Source organism: Talpa europaea (assembly GCF_964194135.1).
Source record: "Talpa europaea genome assembly, chromosome: 11".
NCBI classification, from domain to species: Eukaryota; Metazoa; Chordata; class Mammalia; order Eulipotyphla; family Talpidae; genus Talpa; species Talpa europaea.
Window position 1 is genome coordinate 39,103,560 of NC_140078.1, and position 20,530 is coordinate 39,124,089.

Consider the following 20,530-nt stretch of genomic DNA (forward strand, 5'->3'; position numbering starts at 1 on the left):
GATCTGGGGGATATGAATCATTGGGAGGTCAGAGGTTAGCCTGTGGGATCCAGACTTAAAGATGTTCCTCAAAGACACATTTCTAAGTTTGACATCCTTGAGTAGTTTTCTCCATGTTGTCCCAGATTTGTTATGAAGGCATGTCACTTCTGAGATTAGATAAGAGGCACTCTGACTTCATTGGGGTAGCTTCCAGAGCACTCTTGTTGATAAGTATATATTGTTAGTCTCTCTTAGACTGAATAGGTTTTATAGCATTTCTTTAAATGTACCTCAATATTGTTACGAGTAAAGCCAGTTATCTTAAAGGATGTCCTTGATATATTTTCTTTCTTTTCTTTTTTCTTTTTTAGCTTCATCACTGGACTGAAATCAAGCATTTTTGGCAGGAATGCCACAAAGGTGATGTTGTACACTTAGTGCATTTCAACAAGAATTACATTATGATGATTTGTCTGTCTCCATATTATTGATATTAAAACTGACTTCTGGTTAAGATGGTAGCTGTCATGCTTCAATGAATTGTTAGCATTCCTCCTTGTAATTAGAAAATAAACAGCAGGGAGGCATTCTGAGACTATTTTCACCAAACTTTAACCTAGTAAATTTTAGTATTCATTGATGATGTCCTAATATTATCATTTCTATGTTTTTTTATAGTTCTATAAGACAAAGCTCTTTCTGTTCATTTCTTTTTTACTTATTTTTATTCAATAATTCATTTTTAACGTCATGGACCTAAGTATGCTCATATTATTTAATATATTATTATAATCTGACTATAACTCATCCAATGTTCACATTTTCCTGTAATTACTCATTGCAGCTCCTGTATCCTTTGACATGACCTCACAATCCTTTGAAAACTTCTTTATATGGAACAACTTGTTCTGGTTCCAATTTATTTTTCTTGGGAACAAAACAATAATTTCTGGGTTCCTGGTAGGGTTGGTGGCCTACAAAGTACTGTATAGGTGCATTGAATTACATCATTAGGCCTGTGGATTCTTGGTTCAAATAAGACAAGACATAAATTCCCATCTTGGAGATCTTTGTCAACACTAAAGCTTTGATATGTGATAATCTTCACCCCAGATGACTAATTGATCAAGAGATAGCATTAAAAAGAGGAATTATTTTAGGCATACACTGATTTGCATCCATTGGTTTGTAAACAGTTACATGGGTGTTACCCTTTAAAATGCATAGGGTTCTCCTTCTAAGCTGCCCCACAAATTATTTGTGTGAGTTTGCTTCTCTGATGTCCAGTGAGTCATGACAGTGTCTTAGCAAAGAGGGTGTTCATATTAGTTAAAGTTCTCCAAAGAAACAGAACAACAGAACACATACACACACACATACACACACAACTTTTATGAATAAGGAATTGACTCATGTCACTATGCAGGATAAAAATATCTAGGTCTACTACCTCACACCATACACAAAAATCAACTCAAAATGGATTAAAGAACTAGACATAAGACCTGAAACCATAAAATACATAGAAGGAAATATAGGTGAAACACTACGTGATTTGCACATCAAAGACATCTTTACAGACACATCACCCAAAGCAGTGATAGTGAAGGCAAAGATAAACAGCTGGGACTACATCAAATTAAAGAGCTTCTGCACAGCAAAAGAGACAATAACAAAAACAAAGAGAAACCCCACCAACTGGGAGAACATTTTTGCACCCAACACTAATGATAAAGGACAGATCACAAAAATCTGCAAAGAGCTGATGAGACTCAACAACAACAAAGAAAATAACCCAGTCAAAAAATGGGCAGAAGAGCTAAAAAGAAACTTCTCTGAAGAGGAAATGCAAATGGCCAACAGGCATATGAAAAAATGTTCAACATCACTTGTCATCAGGGAAATGCAAATCAAAACTACCATGAGATACCATCTTACACCAGTGAGAATGGCACATATTAAAAAAAACTAACAACAACAAATGTTGGCGAGGATGTGGAGAAAAAGGAACTCTTCTGCACTGTTGGTGGGAGTGCAAACTGGTCCAACCACTATGGAGAGCTGTGTGGAGATTTCTGGACCTACTAAACATAGAGCTTCCATATGATCCAACAATTCCACTCCTAGGTATTTACCCAAAGGCCATAGAAACATCAATTCCAAAGAACACCTGCACCCCTATGTTTATAGCAGCACTATTTACAATAGCTAAGCTTTGGAAACAACCCAAATGCCCAAAAATAGATGACTGGATCAAGAAGATGTGGTACATATATACCATGGAATATTACTCAGCATTCAAAAAAGATAAACACATGCAATTTGCAGCAACATGGATGGCGCTGGAAGGGATCATGCTCAGCGAAATAAGCCAAAAAGAAAAAGAAAAATACCGGATGGTCTCACTTGTAGCAGGAATCTAGAAAACTTAAATAAGGGACCAGGAAAATGAATAACTATAAGAAAGTGAAAATCAAAATCAACAAAAAACTATGAACCAGAGACACTTTTTGGGGGGTGGGGGCCGGGAGGGGAGGGATTGGGGTCAGAATGGGGCATGTGCAGTTGTATGGGGGAATATAAAAATAAAATTTATTATTTTAAAAAAAAATCTAGGTCTAGCAAGTCAGCCAGGAGAGTTGATGGTGTACATTTTATTTTGAAAACTGGTAGGTTCAAGTCCCAAGAAAAGCTGATTTTTCAATTCTAGTCCAAAGAGAGGAAAAGACCTATATCCCATCTCAAAGATAGTCAGACAAGAGGAGGTCCTTCTTATGTATGGGTGAATCTATTTTTCTTTATTCTATTTTTTTTTTTTTTTTGGTTCTATTCAGACCTTCAACTGCTTGGATGAGGCCTACCACACTGGGTAGTCACTCTGCTTTCCTCAGTCTACCAAGCACATGTTAATCTAACCCAGAAACACCCTTGTAGACACACACCAGAATAATGTTTGGTCAAATGTCTAGGCAATCTGTGGCTCAAGTTAACACATGAAATTAGCCTCACAGAGTCTCATCTGTCCTGTCCCCAGGGATGTGGTCCATGGGGCTTCTGGGACAATATCTGCTCCTCTGTTTTATGAAAATGGGGCTGCAGTGGTGACAAGGATTTACTGGAGGGATCTGCCTTCTTCCACCTTCCTTCCCTCTCCATTCTTTCACACCTTCTTTATAGGAAGAGTTTATTCATATGTTTATTTTTAGTGCACAATGTACTTAATGAAAATTAGTAGTCATTATAAATATTTTCAAATAAAGTTTGCCTAATCCATCCCTAATATCTTAGAAAAAGCAAGAAAAGATACAAATAACAGAGAGTAGCTTTAAGCAAGACTTCAATGTTTTTTTTCAAAGTTCTGAGGAAAAACCTTAGCCAGAAAAGTTATGAAGCTGATAAAGTCTGCCTTAGGTGTGTTTTACCTTCCTCACTTAGACAGTTATGTGTTCACTTTAGGTTGTGGGTCCCTTCATTTCAGGATCCATCCTTTTTAACTGTCAAAAGGCATTCTGGGGAAAGAAAACTTAAGGGAAAATGGTGACTTTCTCAGGGATACTTTCATTTCCAAATTTATGAATGATTATGAGAATGAAATAGTATCATAGGAATTTCAAACAGTTATAGTTGGTAAAGGAAGATTTTATTTTTTGAAATGGAGAGGGGAACATATTGACCACCCACAGCCACTGAAAGATTCTGTAAATTATCTATAAAATCTTTTTTTGGGATTAAATTTATTTATGAATTAGAAATAGAAGATAAAAATAGTCTCAACTTGAGTTTGCTTTCTAGCACACCAGAGATGGATAGACAGGGTTCTTTTGTGGCATTCAAAGTTGATGTTTATTCTGTTATTGCAGTTGATTACATATGTTCCATTTCTGGATGATGGAGAATGTCATGCATGAAATAAACTAGGAAAAATGGAAGCTAAAGAAAGTCCATTTGACAAAAAACCAAAATTTCTAATAATGGCCGCATTACCAAGGTCACACACCACCTTCTGTTCTGGACTGAAGCAGTGACAATCTTTCTGGCTCATTCTAGAACTTATACTCAAGGTAGAATGAAAATGGCCCCTCAGAAAACAAACTTAGTCTAATTTTCAGAAGAGAGAAAGAGGTGGGGTTGAAAACAATGTTAAACTTACTGGGTTCTGGAAGCCCAGGGTGGGCTTTTGCCTTGGAACCTAGCTCTTGCTTATTTGGAGTCCTGGGATAGAAAAGATATAAAAGGCACAGTTTCTGTCTTCTTAAGAGATTGGTTTGGGGCCTAGGGTCTGTTCCTGTAACAAAAAAATTCTCAGGGACTCCCTGGTGGCGCAGCGGTTGAGCACTGGCTTGCAAAGCTGCCCGCAGCCTCTGCGACGCCGGTTCGATCCCCGGCTGCTCCCCGGCCACCACTGGAGGAGGGTCCCACATGGCGCGCAGACCTCTCCTGCAGCCCGCTGCTCCCCTCAGCAGTGTACTTCGGTCCTTCTGCCTGCTCTGCTCCCCGCTCTGGCTCTGGTGAATTCTCTCACCCTCCCGCTCTTCTGACTGTACCCAGTGCTTGTCTAAAAAAAAAAAAATAAATAAATAAATAAATAAATAAATAAATAAATCTTAAAAAAAAAATTCTCAAAGTTACTTCGTGGGAAACTTACCTACACTTGCCCTTGTAAAGAGGGTTCTGTCTTCAAATTGCCTAAGGGAAGCACTGTATATTCCACCCCTGTCCCTGTGCCCCCTTGTATACTAGCGTGTTCGCAGTCCTCGAAACTCTGCTCATGTTGCTTAACATTGTGTCCTCTAATCTTACAGGCTCAAACGTCTGTACAAGTAAAGGCTATCAGGCACCTTGGACCTAGGGGTCAGGAAACGCTGCCCAATTTCACTGACATCTGGTCTAGTCAACGTTCGGCTCCTGCTCAGATGCTTTTCCAGTGGTACGCATAGGTTGGCAAGACATGAGCACAAAGGCGTGGTGTGGTCCAGAGAAAAAGTGGAGTAAGATCATAGACCTGCAGTTAGATTGCTGATTCTTTCATCCACTGCTGTTGAGAATGTTACCTACCTTTCTGTGTCTCAGTTTCCTCATTTGTAAAAGGAGCACAATAATAGTATAGTTGTCTGTATAGATTAAACAAGTTAATATGTGTAAAGCACTTAGAACAGAGTCTGGAACTATTCCATGGAGGTCACTCTTATTCTAGGGAATCAGATTCTTTAATCATTTCTGGCAGAAGTTAAGCCTTAGATATTCATCACAATGGGAGAACATGTACAGATGTACATTATATTATATTATATTATATTATATTATATTATATTATATTATATTATTTTATTTTATATTATGGGTCCACAAAAAATTCAGTTACAACTTATTCTTACTTTATGAGTATACAAGTTCTCTTTAATGCACCCATGTAGACATTCATATGGAAAAGTTTTAGCAGCGTGATCCCAGACAAAGTGCCACTAGCTGAGGTGGGGAAGACTGTGGTTATGGTGAGTTAGAGGTATTTATTAGATATCAAAATGGAGAAGGACTTTGGGAAATACTAGTTTGGAGTTTAGGAATGAGGCAAAGATGACAGTTACTTTTTTTAAATTTTTTAAAAAAGATTTTATTTATTTATACAAGCACTGGGTACAGTCAGAAGCACGGGAGGGCGAGAGGATTCACCAGAGCCAGAGCAGGGAACAGAACAGGCAGACTGACAAAGTACACTGCTGAGGGGAGCAGCGGGTGCGGCAGGAGAGGTCTGAGTGCCATGTGGGACACTTGCTGGTAGCCGGGGATCAAACCTTGTGCTGTAGAGGCTGAGGGCAGCTTCACAGCCCAGTGCTCAACCGCTGCTCCACGGGGGAGGCCTGACAGTTACATGTTTAAGGTCATCAGCGAACAGCTGATATTTAAAGCCAAGAGCTGGAGGGATCCCGAAGTTTAGTGAATATATGTAGAAAAAATAAGACTAATGACTGAGGCCTAGAGGTCTAAGCTATATTACAGAGTCTGAAGGAAAGTTATTGGCTCTAGTAATGGGAGTGTATTATAGATGAGTTGAGATTGACTTTAAAGCTTAGCTTCCAGAAACATAGAAGCTACTAGGCAGTGCTGTGATTCACGGTAAGGATTCATGGAAGCACTTTTCTGACTAAGACAAATAAATTGTGTTTCCTGTTGCGAGCCAGCCGCAGCAGTCTGGGTGTCAGGGGTTCCTGAAGGATGGGAAGGTGTTGGCGCAATAGTAGAGAAAATGGTAAGGGAAAGGGGAGAGGGAATGAGGTGACTCAGACACTTGATCAGGGTGCTGACATCATCCTACTGAGGGTCTCAGCAGTCCTTTATTTATACTAAGCAAATCGTGAGTACACAAGCATAAGGTAGGAAGATAACAATTATCACATGTCCCTTTTCAGGAGCCACCAAGGGTCTGTTTGCCTTCTGGCAGAGGTGTAACATTTATTATTTTTTGTCTTAAAGAAGGCACAGTTGCTAAAATGTTTTCAAAATAGTTATTTACTTTAAACAATCTAACAGTTATTGTATTACTGGCAAAAAGTGTATGTGTCTACAATTAACATTTCTAAGTTTGCTATGGTGAACGATTAACTATGGGCTGAGGGAAACAAAGGGCAGGAAGTTACCTGGGGGAAGGGAGACAAAGGAATTTTTTCTAACTAACCTACAAAGTTTAGACCAACATATAACTAATTGATTAAAGTAAAAAACAGAAGCTTTTATTTAGAAATCATCATCTATATTGTTTTAATATTGATTTGATATTTAAAGAACTAAGGGCCTGGAGGACGTTAATGTCAGGCAGGCTGCACTGACTCTTCTCCAGCCCCCAGCTGTTAGTTAAAGGGGGAATTTTCCTAATTTAACAAAAGGGTTTTTCTACCTACTACTCCCCTACTTATCTAGTCAGCGTGGTTTTTGTATCTAACTTTAAGATCAAGGGAAAATTCCTTTTTGTCTGTAAGATTGTTGATTGTTGTTTTAGGGAATTACAAATATTTCATCATGGGCAGGGTTGGAGATAGTTACAGCTTTTGATTCTCAGAATGGTTATGTGACATAACATTGACTATTTCCAAGTGCATTATTTGTGCTGCCATGGTTGTTAGCTAGACCAGTCATAAGATTGCTGTTGACTTATTCTTGAATGCATACTCTAACAGCTACCATACCAATTGTCACCTCCAGGGGAATCAGCCCTAAACAAACAGGAAGAATTTAGCAGGAGTTAGCTATGGCGCCTCCTGGCTCATCAGGAATTTTCTTACACTTGGAGAATGGATCAAGTCTGCCACCCAACTGCTATCTTTAAAGTAATAGAATTTCCTTCTCCAATTAGGTCTTGCCTCAAAAGACCACATTTCCATATTAAAGACTTGGCCAAGGGATGTTTACAGCCTTTTGTTCCCAGAAGTTTTTTTTACTTGTTAATGTAAGGCCAAATGTTGACTGCCTTTTGGCAGAGAAGGACTAATTTTATAAAAAATGTAATATTTGTATCATGCAGTGCCATTTGCCATCAAATTAGTTATTCATTAATTGCTCAAAAAGCATTTGCAGTTTTACTTTTAAATGCGTATTTTTAGCAATGGTAGAGACTAGCCATAAACAAATGAGGAGAATCTTGGAGTCAGCTAACGAGATTCCTGATTTTTCAGAAATCTGCCCCATGCCCGGACTTTTGTCAGACGACATGAGTAGCGCGGCTCCCATTAGTTTCCTTAATGTCCAGCAGCATGGAGATTCTATGATGCTTCCTCTCTCTGTCCATGATTGCAGGTCACTGTTCGTGATTGCAAAGAAATTCTGCCCTCTCAGCTTTGATTTCCAGAAGCAGCTCAGGGGATATGTCTGCCAGTCAACATACAGTTATTAAGGAAGGTCTTTGCTGCAGGTGTTGAGAAGGGCCACAGCGGAAGTGTTGATATGTTCTCTGGGTCAAGGCTCATAGTTGTACAGTATATAGAGAATTCAAGCTTTCTTTTATATTATGTAGAATTATTCTCTTTATTGGGCAAACTGATAGATACTCCAAGTGCAAATAACACTTTTGATGAAGTAAAACATATCTTAAATGATTGATATTGTTTCAAAGAATGAATTCTCTTAACTGTGGTAGCCACAGCAGAACTTCTCTGCTTTATCCCTCAGTTCAGAAAAGATCAGAATCTTCACTTGTGTCACTAGTATCTCAGAAGACGAAATGGCATGGATTCTACCCTGCAGAGTAAGGTGCACCTTGAGGATTTCTTTTCCATTCCTCATTTTATGCACTCTAGTTTAATCACCAATGTCCTCTGCTTTGTGCCTTGGGAGAAACTCAAACAGGAAACCATGAAAACTGTCACCCACAAATTGAATGTTCTTTAATTGCAAATATCATATAGCTTATCTGTCCATTTATCCATTCATCCATCCACCCACCCACCCTCCTATCCACCCTCCATCCACTCTTTCATCCTTCCATCAATCCCTTCATCCAACAACACTAGTAATGCACCTACTGAATGTCAAGAACTCTGCTTTGGGTATTCCTTTGAGGAACTGGGTGAGTAGAGACACAAGTACAATATAGCACTATAGGTAAATGGTACACAGGTTGAGAGGTAAGAGAAATTTTTTCAAGGGAAAAAAACTGAGTTCTGACTATAGGTGATTTACTTCCTAGGGAATATTTGGTAATATCTGGAGGCATATTGGTTGTTATGACTGCAAGTATGTGATTGGCAGCTAGTGGGCAGAGGTCACATCCTATAATGCATGTGAAGTTTCAGAATGGAATTATCTGGTCCCCAATAGATCTATAGTATCTAGGCTGAAAATCCTGTCTGTAGTGATGAATGATCAGTTAGTCAAGTGGAGAATGGTCAAAGAGGGTCTGACAGAAAACGTACAGAGCTCTGTGTCCCATGTTGTGGGAGCCTCTAGGCACCAGGAATGGAGAGTTGAGGCTCCCATAGTGTTCCAAGACAATTCCAATTGTATTGAAGGCAATTGACAGATGATGTGAATGATTCTAAGTAAAAGAGGGAGATCAGATTCATGTTTTCTAAAAGTGAACTGTGCTGGCAGTAGTGTAAAGGGTAGTTTGAATCAGGGGGTGAGAGCAGTGCTGAGAGTCAGGAGTGGGCAGGGGGCACACAGAAATTCTTTGCATTTCATGTAACCTTATAATTTTTGGATATAGGGCATAATGAAAATTCCTCTTTTGAGATATTTTAATACTTATTTTTCAATAATATATTTTTTCCAAAAATAGATCAGGTGAAATAACATGGAATTTAGTTGCCCTTTGGTTTGAGAAAATGTGTCTGGTTTAGCTGTTGGATTGAGGTCTGACATCAGAAACGTTTCTTGAATCACATTATACAAAGATCAAATTCATGGTGGTGCCCAAGAAAGTGGGAGCATCTGGAAGTACACTGGAATTATTCCTTTGGAAAATAGAATTCTAGGTTAACCTATTTCTTTCTGACTTTAGCCCTGACTAACAAAATGAAAAATTAATTGAACCCAAGGAAAAAAATCAATTTCCCCTTTTAATTTAAATTTGGATCTTTCAGCTGGTAAGAGCACTGAAAAATGAAATTCCCTGTTTGCAATATTAAGGGGAAAATGAATGTAATTAAAAAAATAATCACTGTACATTGTCCTGAAATTTTCCTCTTGAATTATTCACATGGATAGTGCTGCCCCCTGGTGGTCACATTAGGGCATTAGCAGTGTGCTATAAGAATTCTCAACTTTGCCTCTCTTCGGCAGCCATTTTCCTTTAAAATATTTAACTTCATTGACCTTCCTTTTCTTTAGCAGGGATTGTTAGGAATTAGTTCTGTGTTGTTGATGACAACATTGGGATTTAATGGGACTCTCCTTTTTTCAACAGAGTCTTCATTTCTACGTTTAAAAATTAAGAAGTAAAGCTAACTTGTTTCATCACAGAATTCAGTTTTGTACCCCAGCATGGAAGACAAATTTGTATCAAAGCTAATACTCTGCCTAGACTATTTTTCATGCTTCTGTAAAACTGAGCAGACTTTGTAATGGAACATGGATCTGGCTTGTAAATGAGGTTGTTATGGGAGTTATATTATAAATGATATAAAAAGTTAATTTTTCTCAGTTCAAAAAATAATAAATCTCTGTAATTGAGGTGCTTCATTTTTTTCTTTCCCAAGTTCAAATTGGATTTGTATATGAAAAGATGATATCACTTGAGTATATATATAAAAATTTATCAGAACTAGTGCAGGTATCTTCTAAAGAGCTACTAAGCAGCACAATACTTATATATACAAACAGAAATGCACACTGAAATTTTTGTTGGAAACTCACAAGTGTGTGACTTGTAATTGATAGCCTACATCTTATTTTATTTAGGTTGTAACAATTTGAACTTTCCTTTCTAAATAGTAAGAAATTCTAGGCAGGGGATCTGGGCCACCATCATTATTCCTTCAGTAACAAACCATATAACCCTAAATTAGAGAATTCTATTTCATAACTTAAAATGATCTTATTGAGCCCAGGAGCTCACTTATAACTGATAAAGCTGACAAAAAAAGCCCTTTTGAAGAGAGAAGAGAGAAATTACATGATCACTAACCTCCCTGGTTTGTATAAAACCAGAAACATTTTGTTTTCCCATAATGGTGGTTGAGCATATTAGTGCATTTCCTAGGCAAGAACCAGAGGGATATGCCTCTTTCATGGAATCCAGAAAAGAAAAGCAAATTTCCAACAGAGCTACCCAATTTATATTGCTACATTATGATTTGTGATAAAATAGATATAGAAAGATAAGAAACAGACTGAGAGTCCTTCTGATGTTCTCCTTAAGTGTTGGGTAGTTCCCTCAGATTATAACAGAGTGGTGGCATTTTCATGGTTACTAAACTTTCCTGGTTGCTAAATTGTGCTACTTGAAGGCATATCTTTCAAATTCTTGCTAGGAGGGTGATAAAACAGAAAAATGTAAAATACAATGTTGACAAACAGTTCATATCCAAAATTTGGGAGGGCTTTCTAACAACGTTATTCACATATAATTGGATTAAGAGGCACCTATGTGATCTGTTTGTGCTTTGCCTTACAAGATATATTCCTTATCCATCCTAAATGAAGCATGTTGGTTCAGGGTCTTTGTCACATAGCCTGCATGGGCTCTGAGTTTAGAGGCTTCAGAGTTAAGTCAGTAGACAGCGGGACACAACCTCCTCATGTGTGAGTACTTCTCGCAATATGTCCACTCAGAAACTATGACACCTGTCCGGAGCCGCCTGGAGCATGCGCCGTGTTGCGCAACACACGTGCCATTAATTAGTTTTCGCTTTACCGTTTCGCCTGCTGAGAAACCACAGGTGTTTCCTATTAATCAAATGAGACTGGGAGGTATGATGGGAGGAGCTACCAGGATATAAGAAGAGAACCACGAGAAGGTCGAGAGATTATTGCAAGAGGTTATTGCGAGAGGAGCAGAGAGAAGGTCAGGGAAGGTAGAAAGACAGGGAAAAGTAAAAGAAAGGAAAAGGAAAAATAAAGAAGCAAACGCTAGCGTCAAGTTGTCTCAAGCCCCTCATTTCAATCCTCAGCCCTTCTCTTTTCGTGCCTACAAATCCCGCGGGTCGGGACAGACACCCTCCCCTACCCCCAAATTAAGCATGGTGGAATGGGAAGATTAATACCTTGTGGTGGAGCATGAATTATTGTAAGTGTTGTGTCCATGAGTAAATCACTCTGGGTCATGGAAGGGAAAGGATGCCCTTGAAGCAGGCTGTGTGGCAGGTAAGGTTGTTCTACACTCCTTTGAATTGGGAGTGTCAAAACACAAGGTGACATGGATGAAGATCTTATGTAAGCTTGAGTCCAGCTCATGGAGGAACTGCCTGTTAACACACTTTCCTCCTGACCTAGCAGATGGATATTGGGAAGAGCTAAAGGGGCATTCACTTCATGCAGCTCGCTGGAGAAATACGAGATTAGCTCTACATTCATTAGAATATGAATAAATAGAGTAAAAGAAAAAGTTTCCCACACACTCTTCCTCCACAAGAAAACATCATCTGCAGGGGAAGGGTTTATAAAGGCGGATATGCCAGTTAAGAGCATACATTGGATTTTATTTGCTTGTTTAGAAAACTGGCATACTCAATAGCATGAAATTGGACGTGGCTCTATAAACTCAGAACATAAAGTGATAATGAGAAGAAAAATTAAGATGAAAATGTGGTATGAAAAGGCAAGAGTATAAGATGCAAAGACAATGTGATGAGATTAAAAATGACCCAGTTTTAAACAAAGATTTAATAGCAGAGCTAAGAAGGACTTCTGCAGTGATAAAGCACATGTGATAAAGAACTGTAGAAAGTGAAATCACTGATATGAGGAAGGGGTATTTAAGAAGCTTCGGCAGACTATATGAAATACTGACAAATAAGTATAAGCTGCCCAAGAAAAGATGATAGATAAAGGGAGTACAATGCTTTAGGTGCTCTGAAGGAATAAAATGGGTAACCGGAACATTAGCCATAATGAAAGAATTGTTTCTTTTTTTTCTTATTTAAAGATTTATTTATTTATACAAGAATCGGGGTATAGGACAGATTTGTGGGAGGGTGAGAGGACTCACCAGAGACAGAGAGGGAAACAGAATAGGCAGACTGAAGAAATACAGTGCTGAGGGGAGCAGTGGGCGAGACAGGAGAGGTCTGCTTCGCCATGTGGGATTCTTGCCAGCCTGCCAGGATGGAACCAGCGCTGCAGAGGCTGCAGACAGCCTCACAGTGTGGCGCTCAACCGCCTGCGCCACCAGGGAGGCCCAAAAATTGTTTCTTGACTTAGTGTAATTCTAGAAACAGGACCCAAGTGTATAGGTTGAATATGTTCATTTTTTGTTTTGCAAATTATGATCCCTAAAGAACAACCCCGGATGATTGGAAACATGGTTCCATTAGGAGAATAAGAGAAGATATCTCTGAGTCACAAAAATAAAGGAGTCAAAATTAGACTTCCACTTCATGGTTTAAATTTTGTGTGTCTCTCCATATGTGTGTGTATATATATATATATATATATATATATATATATATATATATACCAGGACCCTTAAGATGGTGATTTGAAGCTTATTCTTGATTTCATTAGTCTCTCAGTTCTTTCTCTTCTAAGATTTCTTGGAGAGAGAATAAGTGTGGGGCCTTTTCCTGTGGACAGGTAAGCTTTGGGTACTATGTAACAAAGCACCCCCAAATTAAATGACTTAAAGCTACTGCGCTTGATTTATGATTCTGAAACCTGGGTGGGATATCTAGACAGCACTTTTGGTCTGGACACTGGTAAAGCTGACTGATGTGCTGGGGGCTGGGATCAGTTGGGACACTGGGGTAACGACTATCTTTCTCCGCCAGTTTAGGGTCTTGCCCTCTTTATGTGGTCTCTCTAAAGCACAAAAGCAGAAGCTGCTAGGTCTTCTTGAACCTAAAGTCTAGAGCTGACCTGTATCACTTCCTCCTATTATATTAATTAAACCATGATTCAAACACCTGAGAGTATGAATACTAAGGGCACTGTTCTTTGAGAGTTACCTATGTGACACACCATTACAGCCATTCTGGAGGCACTCCCTAGTGCAATCTGCCCCTCTGAAGACTGTGACTCTTTTTTTTTTTTAAAGATATATTTATTTATTTATACAAGCATTGGGTACAGTCAGAAGCGCGGGAGGGTGAGAGAATTCACCAGAGCTGGGAGCAGAACAGACAGACTGACAAAATATACTGCTGAGGGGAGCAGTGGGCGTGGTGGGAGAGGTCTGAGGCCATGTGGGATCCTCGGGGGCAGCCAGGGAACGAACCCGTGCTGCAGAGGCTGTGGGCAGCTTTGCAGCCCAGCGCTCAACCTCTGCGCCACTGGGGGGAGGCCCAAGACTGTGACTCTTAAGAAATGATCTGCAAGTCTGTGCTTAGAGGTTCTGATCTTAATGACTATGGAGGAAGAGGGGCTGGACTGTAAGCAGTTTCTCTGGTAGATGGAGACTGGTTTGCACTTGGCAGCAGGGAAGCTGCTTTCCATGCCCCAGCATGAGGATAACTGTCTGCCAGCTTGTTTCCTGCACATCCTTAAGGACAGAGAATGAGATACTCTCTGTTGAAGGTGGGTTCATCCTTGCTCTGGAAGCTCTAACTGATGTGTTTGAATGGTGAGAGGACATATTAATGAGTGGGAAAATGTTTCAATTCACCCAGGTACTGGAAAATGTGAGAGAGGGAGTCCAAAGTAGGTAACATTTGGTGCCTATTGAATTGGAGGAAGAATCACACACACTCTCTCACACACACACACACACAATAGAAAAACACTAATGAGAAGTTTTAGGAAATGTAATTAGGGCATACAGTTATTTTCAGGGACTAAAAATAGATGAAACCATTGATTTTTAAATTAAAATGTGTAGCTGATGAAGTGAGAGATCCTCATGGCTGATGGTTGAATAGAGATGACCAAGGAGAGGAGATAGTCAAAAGAGAGTGGAGAGAGAGAGGGGGGCGGTGAGAGAGAGAGAGAGAGAGAGAGAGAGGGGGGGGGGGAGGTGGGGGATAAAGAGAAAGAGAGGTGGAAGTTAGGAGGGAAAAGATCAAAGATTTAAAGAACAAATAAAGGATATCCAGTATGAGAATAATAAACATTCTAAAAACATTGAAAAAAAAAACAAAACAACAACACCCACTTCAAAAAAATCCAGAAAGGTCTGGATGGAAGGAAAGTAATGCTTAAAGATTTCCTTTACACCATGAGCACCTAAATATGTTTTTTGCTAGCCCATAGGTGGTGGTCAAGGAAATGGCCATATTTGTTTACAGTATTTCGGGATCTCTGCTGTGGCTGTTCACTATATGTGAGTCCCCCACAAGTAAACTGTTGGAACTCAGAAAGATACCTGGGGAGAGCTGGTATTCCTTCTGGACTTGGCCTGTTGAGTTCAGTATTGATTACCCAGGTTGGTTGTATGAAAGAAGCAAGTGTGGATAAGATTTGTAACTTCATTGGACTTACAGCCTAAAAGTTGAAGATTTCATTGAAGAATGACATTGATATTTTGATTGGAATAGCATTGAATCTGTATATTGCTTTTGGAAGGATGGCCATTTTAATAATGTTTATTCTTCCAATCCATGAGCAGGGGATGTCTCTCCATTTCTTTGTGTCTTCTTCTATTTCTTTTAACAGTGTTTTATAGTTTTCTTTGTATAGGTCCTTTACCTCTTTTGTTAGATTTATTCCCAAATATTTGATTTTTTTTGTTTCAATAACAAAAGGGATGGTCTTTTTGATTTCTTCTTCTTCAGATTTATTGTTTGTGTATAGGAAGGCTACTGACTTTTGCGTGTTGATTTTGTATCCTGCCACTTTACTGAACTGATTGATGAGTTGAATTAGCTTTTCTGTGGAGTTTTTGGGTTCTCTATGTATAATATCATATCGTCTGCAAATAGTGATAGTTTGACTTCTTCTTTTCCTATTTATTGATGAAATTCATATGGAATCACAAAAAACCCCGAATAGCCAAAGCTCTCCTGAAAAAAAAAAGAAGGGAATGGAGGCATCAGACTCCCAGACTTCAAAATATACTACAAAGCCATAATCATCAAAACTGCATGGTATTGGAACAAGAACAGACATACAGACCAATGGAATCGAATAGAAAATCCAGAAATAAACCCACAGATTTATGGTCAACTAATCTTTGACAAAGGAGCAAAGAATATGCATTGGAGCAAAGAAAGTTTGTTCAATAAATGGTGCTGGGAAAACTGGGTCGCTACATGCAAAAGAATGAAGCTTGACCACCACCTCACACCATACACAAAAATCAACTCAAAATGGATTAAAGAACTAGACATAAGACCTGAAACCATAAAATATATAGAAGGAAATATAGGCGAAACACTACGTGATTTGCACATCAAAGACATCTTTACAGACACATCACCCAAAGCAGTGATAGTGAAGGCAAAGATAAACAGCTGGGACTACATCAAATTAAAGAGCTTTTGCACAGCAAAAGAGACAATAACAAAAACAAAGAGAAACCCCACCATCTGGGAGAACATTTTTGCACCCAACACTAATGATAAAGGACTGATCACAAAAATCTGCAAAGAGCTGATGAGACTCAACAACAACAAAGAAAATAATCCAGTCAAAAAATGGGCAGAAGAGCTTAAAAGAAACTTCTCTGAAGAGGAAATGCAAATGGCCAACAGGCATATGAAAAAATGTTCAACATCACTTGTCATCAGGGAAATGCAAATCAAAACTACCATGAGATACCATCTTACACCAGTGAGAATGGCACATATTAAAAAAACTAGCAACAACAAATGTTGGCGAGGGTGTGGAGAAAAAAGAACTCTTCTGCACTGTTGGTGGGAGTGCAAACTGGTCCAACCACTGTGGAAAGCTGTGTGGAGATTTCTGGACCTACTAAACATAGAGCTTCCATATGATCCAGCAATTCCACTCCTAGGTATTTACCCAAAGGACACAGAAACATCAATTCCAAAGAACACCTGCACCCCTATGTTTATAGCAGCACTGTTTACAATAGCTAAGCTTTGGAAACAACCCAAATGCCCAAAAATAGATGACTAGATCAAGAAGATGTGGTACATATATACCATGGAATATTACTCAGCATTCAAAAAAGATAAACACATGCAATTTGCTGCAACATGGATGGCGCTGGAAGGGATCATGCTCAGCGAAATAAGCCAAAAAGAAAAAGAAAAATACCGGATGGTCTCACTCATAGTAGGAATCTAGAAAACTTAAATAAGGGACCAGGAAAATGAATAACTATAAGAAAGTGAAAATCAAAATCAACAAAAAACTATGAACCAGAGACACTTTTAGGGGGGCGGGAGGGGAGGGATTGGGGTCAGAATGGGGGGCTGCAATTGTATGGGGAATATAACAATAAAATTTATAAAAAAAAAAAAAAGTTGAAGATTTCAGAGGGATGCTGTTTTGTTCTTTAGTCTCCTTCTGGCAATTTACCTACACTCCCTTTTCATCCTGGATGGTTCTTAAGGTGCCCTTATGCGTAGGTGTCTGAAGCTCTCATTCTAATGCATCTGCGATCTGTAAGAGAGGCTGAATGTTTGAAAGCTTTTGAGGTAGATAATATCCCAAGGCAGAATATATTCACTGGAACCTAGGTATAGAAGTGAGAGTATGTGTTTGAATTTTTAAAAAAATGTTCCTTATATATATATATATATATATATATATATATTAGTTGAATTTAATTTTTTAGAAGCATCCTTGTTTATTTTTTACAATATAAGATTTCTCCCCTCAGGCATTGTCCCCATAGTTTGACCAACACCAAAGTACTCCCAGTCTCTGACAAGCTCCACAGGGCTCTCGCTTCCCGGGTCTCTACTTTCCTTCTCTCTGTCCTTCTACCCCTCCCCTTCTGAGGGTCTCAATTCTACAGTCTACTTTCTAGGGTCAGACTTACAGTTTGTCCTTTCTGATCCTCTCTTTGTTTGCTCTAGAGTCCACATATATGTGAAACCATCCAGAATTTTTCTTTCTCCTTCTGGCACATTTTGCTTAGAATAATTTCTTCTAGTTCCATCCATGTTGCTGTGGATGGCATGAGTTTGCCTTTCTGATCACCAAGTAGCATTCTATAGTGCATATATACCACGTCTTCTTGATCTCCTCATCTGTTCTGAGGCATATATGTTATTTCAATATCTTGGCTACTGTAAATAGTACTACTGTAAACAGAGAAGTGCAGGCTTCCTTTCAAATTAGTGTTCTTGTCCTGTTTGGATAGATACCTAGGAGTGGAATTATTGGATTATGTGGTAAGTCCATTTTTAATATTTTGAGGGATCTTCACACTTCTTTCCACTGGGGCTAGACCAGTCTACATTCATAGCAACAGTGCAGAAGGATTCATTTTTCTACACAGACTTTTTTTTTTTTTTAATATGGGCCATTCTCACTGGTGTGAGGTGGTATCTCATTGTGGTTTTGATTTGCATTTCCACGATGATAAGTGATGATGAGCATTTTTTTCATATGGCTGTTGGTCTATGCATTTCATCTTTAGAGAAGTGCCTATTTAGCTCATATGCCCATTTTTAAAAAAATTATTATTATTTTTAATTTTATTTATTTTTTCATTTTTTAATTTTTTTAATAAATTTTATTTTTATATTCCCCATACAATTGCAGCCCCCTTATTTTGACCCCAATCCCTCCCCTCCCCACCCCCACCCCTCCATAGAGTGTCTCTGGTTCATAGTTTTTTGTTGATTTTGATTTTCACTTATAGTTATTCATTTTCCTGGTCCCTTATTTAAGTTTTCTAGATTCCTGCTATGAGTGAGACCATCCGGTATTTTTCTTTTTCTTTCTGGCTTATTTCGCTGAGCATGATCCCTTCCAGCGCCATCCATGTTGCTGCAAACTGTATGTGTTTATCTTTTTTGAATGCTGAGTAATATTCCATGGTGTATATGTACCACATCTTCTTGATCCAGTCATCTATTTTTGGGCATTTGGGCTGTTTCCAAAGCTTAGCTGTTGTAAACAGTGCTGCTATAAACACAGACATGCAGGTGCTCTTTGGAATTGATGTTTCTGTACCTAGGAGTGGAATTGCTGGATCATATGGAAGCTCTATGTTTAGTAGGTCAAGAACTCTCCACACAGCTCTCCACAGTGGTTGGACCAGTTTGCACTCCCACCAACAGTGCAGAAGAGTTCCTTTTTCTCCACATCCTCGCCAACATTTGTTGTTGCTAGTTTTTTTAATATGTGCCATTCTCACTGGTGTAAGATGCTATCTCATTGTAGTTTTGATTTGCATTTCCCTGATTACAAGTATTTTTTTAATTTAAATTTTATTTTTATATTCCCCATACAATTACAACCCCCTTATTTTTACCCTAAGCCTTCCTTTCCCCGTCCCCCACCCTCCACAGAGTGTCTCTTGTTCATAGTTATTTGTTGATTTTGATATTTTCTTTCTTATAGTTATTCTTTTTCCTGGTCCCTTATTTAAGTTTTCTAGATTCCTGCTATGAGTGAGACCATCCGGTATTTTTCTTTTTCTTTCTGGCTTATTTCGCTAAGCATGATCCTTTCCAGCCCCATCCATGTTGCTGCAAATTGCATGTGTTTATCTTTTTTGAATGCTGAGTAATGTTCCATGGTGTATATGTACCACATCTTCTTGATCCAGTCATCTATTTTTGGGCATTTGGGTTGTTTCCAAAGCTTAGCTATTGTAAATAGTGCTGCTATAAACATAGACATGCAGGTGCTCTTTGGAATTGATGTTTCTGTGTCCTTTGAGTAAATACCTAGGAGTGGAATTGCTGGATCATATGGAAGCTCTATGTTTAGTAGGTCAAGAACTCTCCACGCCGCTCTCCATAGTGGTTGGACCAGTTTGCACTCCCAACAGCAGTGCAGGAGAGTTCCTTTTTCTCCACAACCTCGCCAGCATTTGTTGTTGCTAGTTTTTTTTAATATGTGCCATTCTCACTCGTGTAAGATGGTATCTCATTGTAGTTTTGATTTGCATTTCCCTGATTACAAGTGATGTTGAAAATTTTTCATATGCCTGTTGGCCATTAGTATTTCCTCTTTGGAGAAATTCCTTTTTAGCTCTTCTGTCCATTTTTTGACTGGATTATTTTCTTTGTTGTTGTTGAGTCTCATCAGCTCTTTGTAGATTTTTGTGATCAATCCTTTATTATTAGTGTTATGTGCAAAAATTTTCTCCCAGTTGGTGGGGTTTCTCTTTGTTTTTGTTATTGTTTCTTTTGCTGTGCAGAAGCTCTTTAATTGATGTAGTCCCAGCTGTTTATCTTTGCATTCACTATCACTGCTTTGGGTGATGTGTCTGTAAAGATGTCTTTGATGTGCATATCATGTAGTGTTTCGCCTATATTTCCTTCTATGTATTTTAAGGTTTCATGTCTTATGTCTAGTTCTTTAATCCACTTTGAGTTGGTTTTTGTGCATGGTGTTAGGTAGTAGTCAACCTTCATTCTTTTGCATGTAGCAACCCAGTTTTCCCAGCATCATTTATTGAACAAACTTTCTTTGCTCCAATGCATAGTCTTTGCTCCTTTGTCAAAGATTAGTTGACCATAAATCTGTGGGTTTATTTCTGGATTTTCTATTCGATTCCATTGGTCTGTATGTCTGTTCTTGTTCTAATACCATGCAGTTTTGATGATTATGGCTTTGTAGTAAAGTTTGAAGTCTGGGAGTGTGATGCCTCCATTCCCTTCTTTTTCCTTATGCCCATTTTAATTGGGTTGTTTGTTTTATTTATGTTGAGTTGCATAAATTCTCTGCAGATTTTTTGATATCAGTCCCTTATCAGATGTATGGTGTGCAAATATTTTCTCCCATCCAGTGGCATATGTCTTTGTTTTGGTCACTCTCTCATTCACTACACAAAAGTTTTTTAGTTTTATATAGTTTCAGTTTTTTTCTTTTCTCTTTT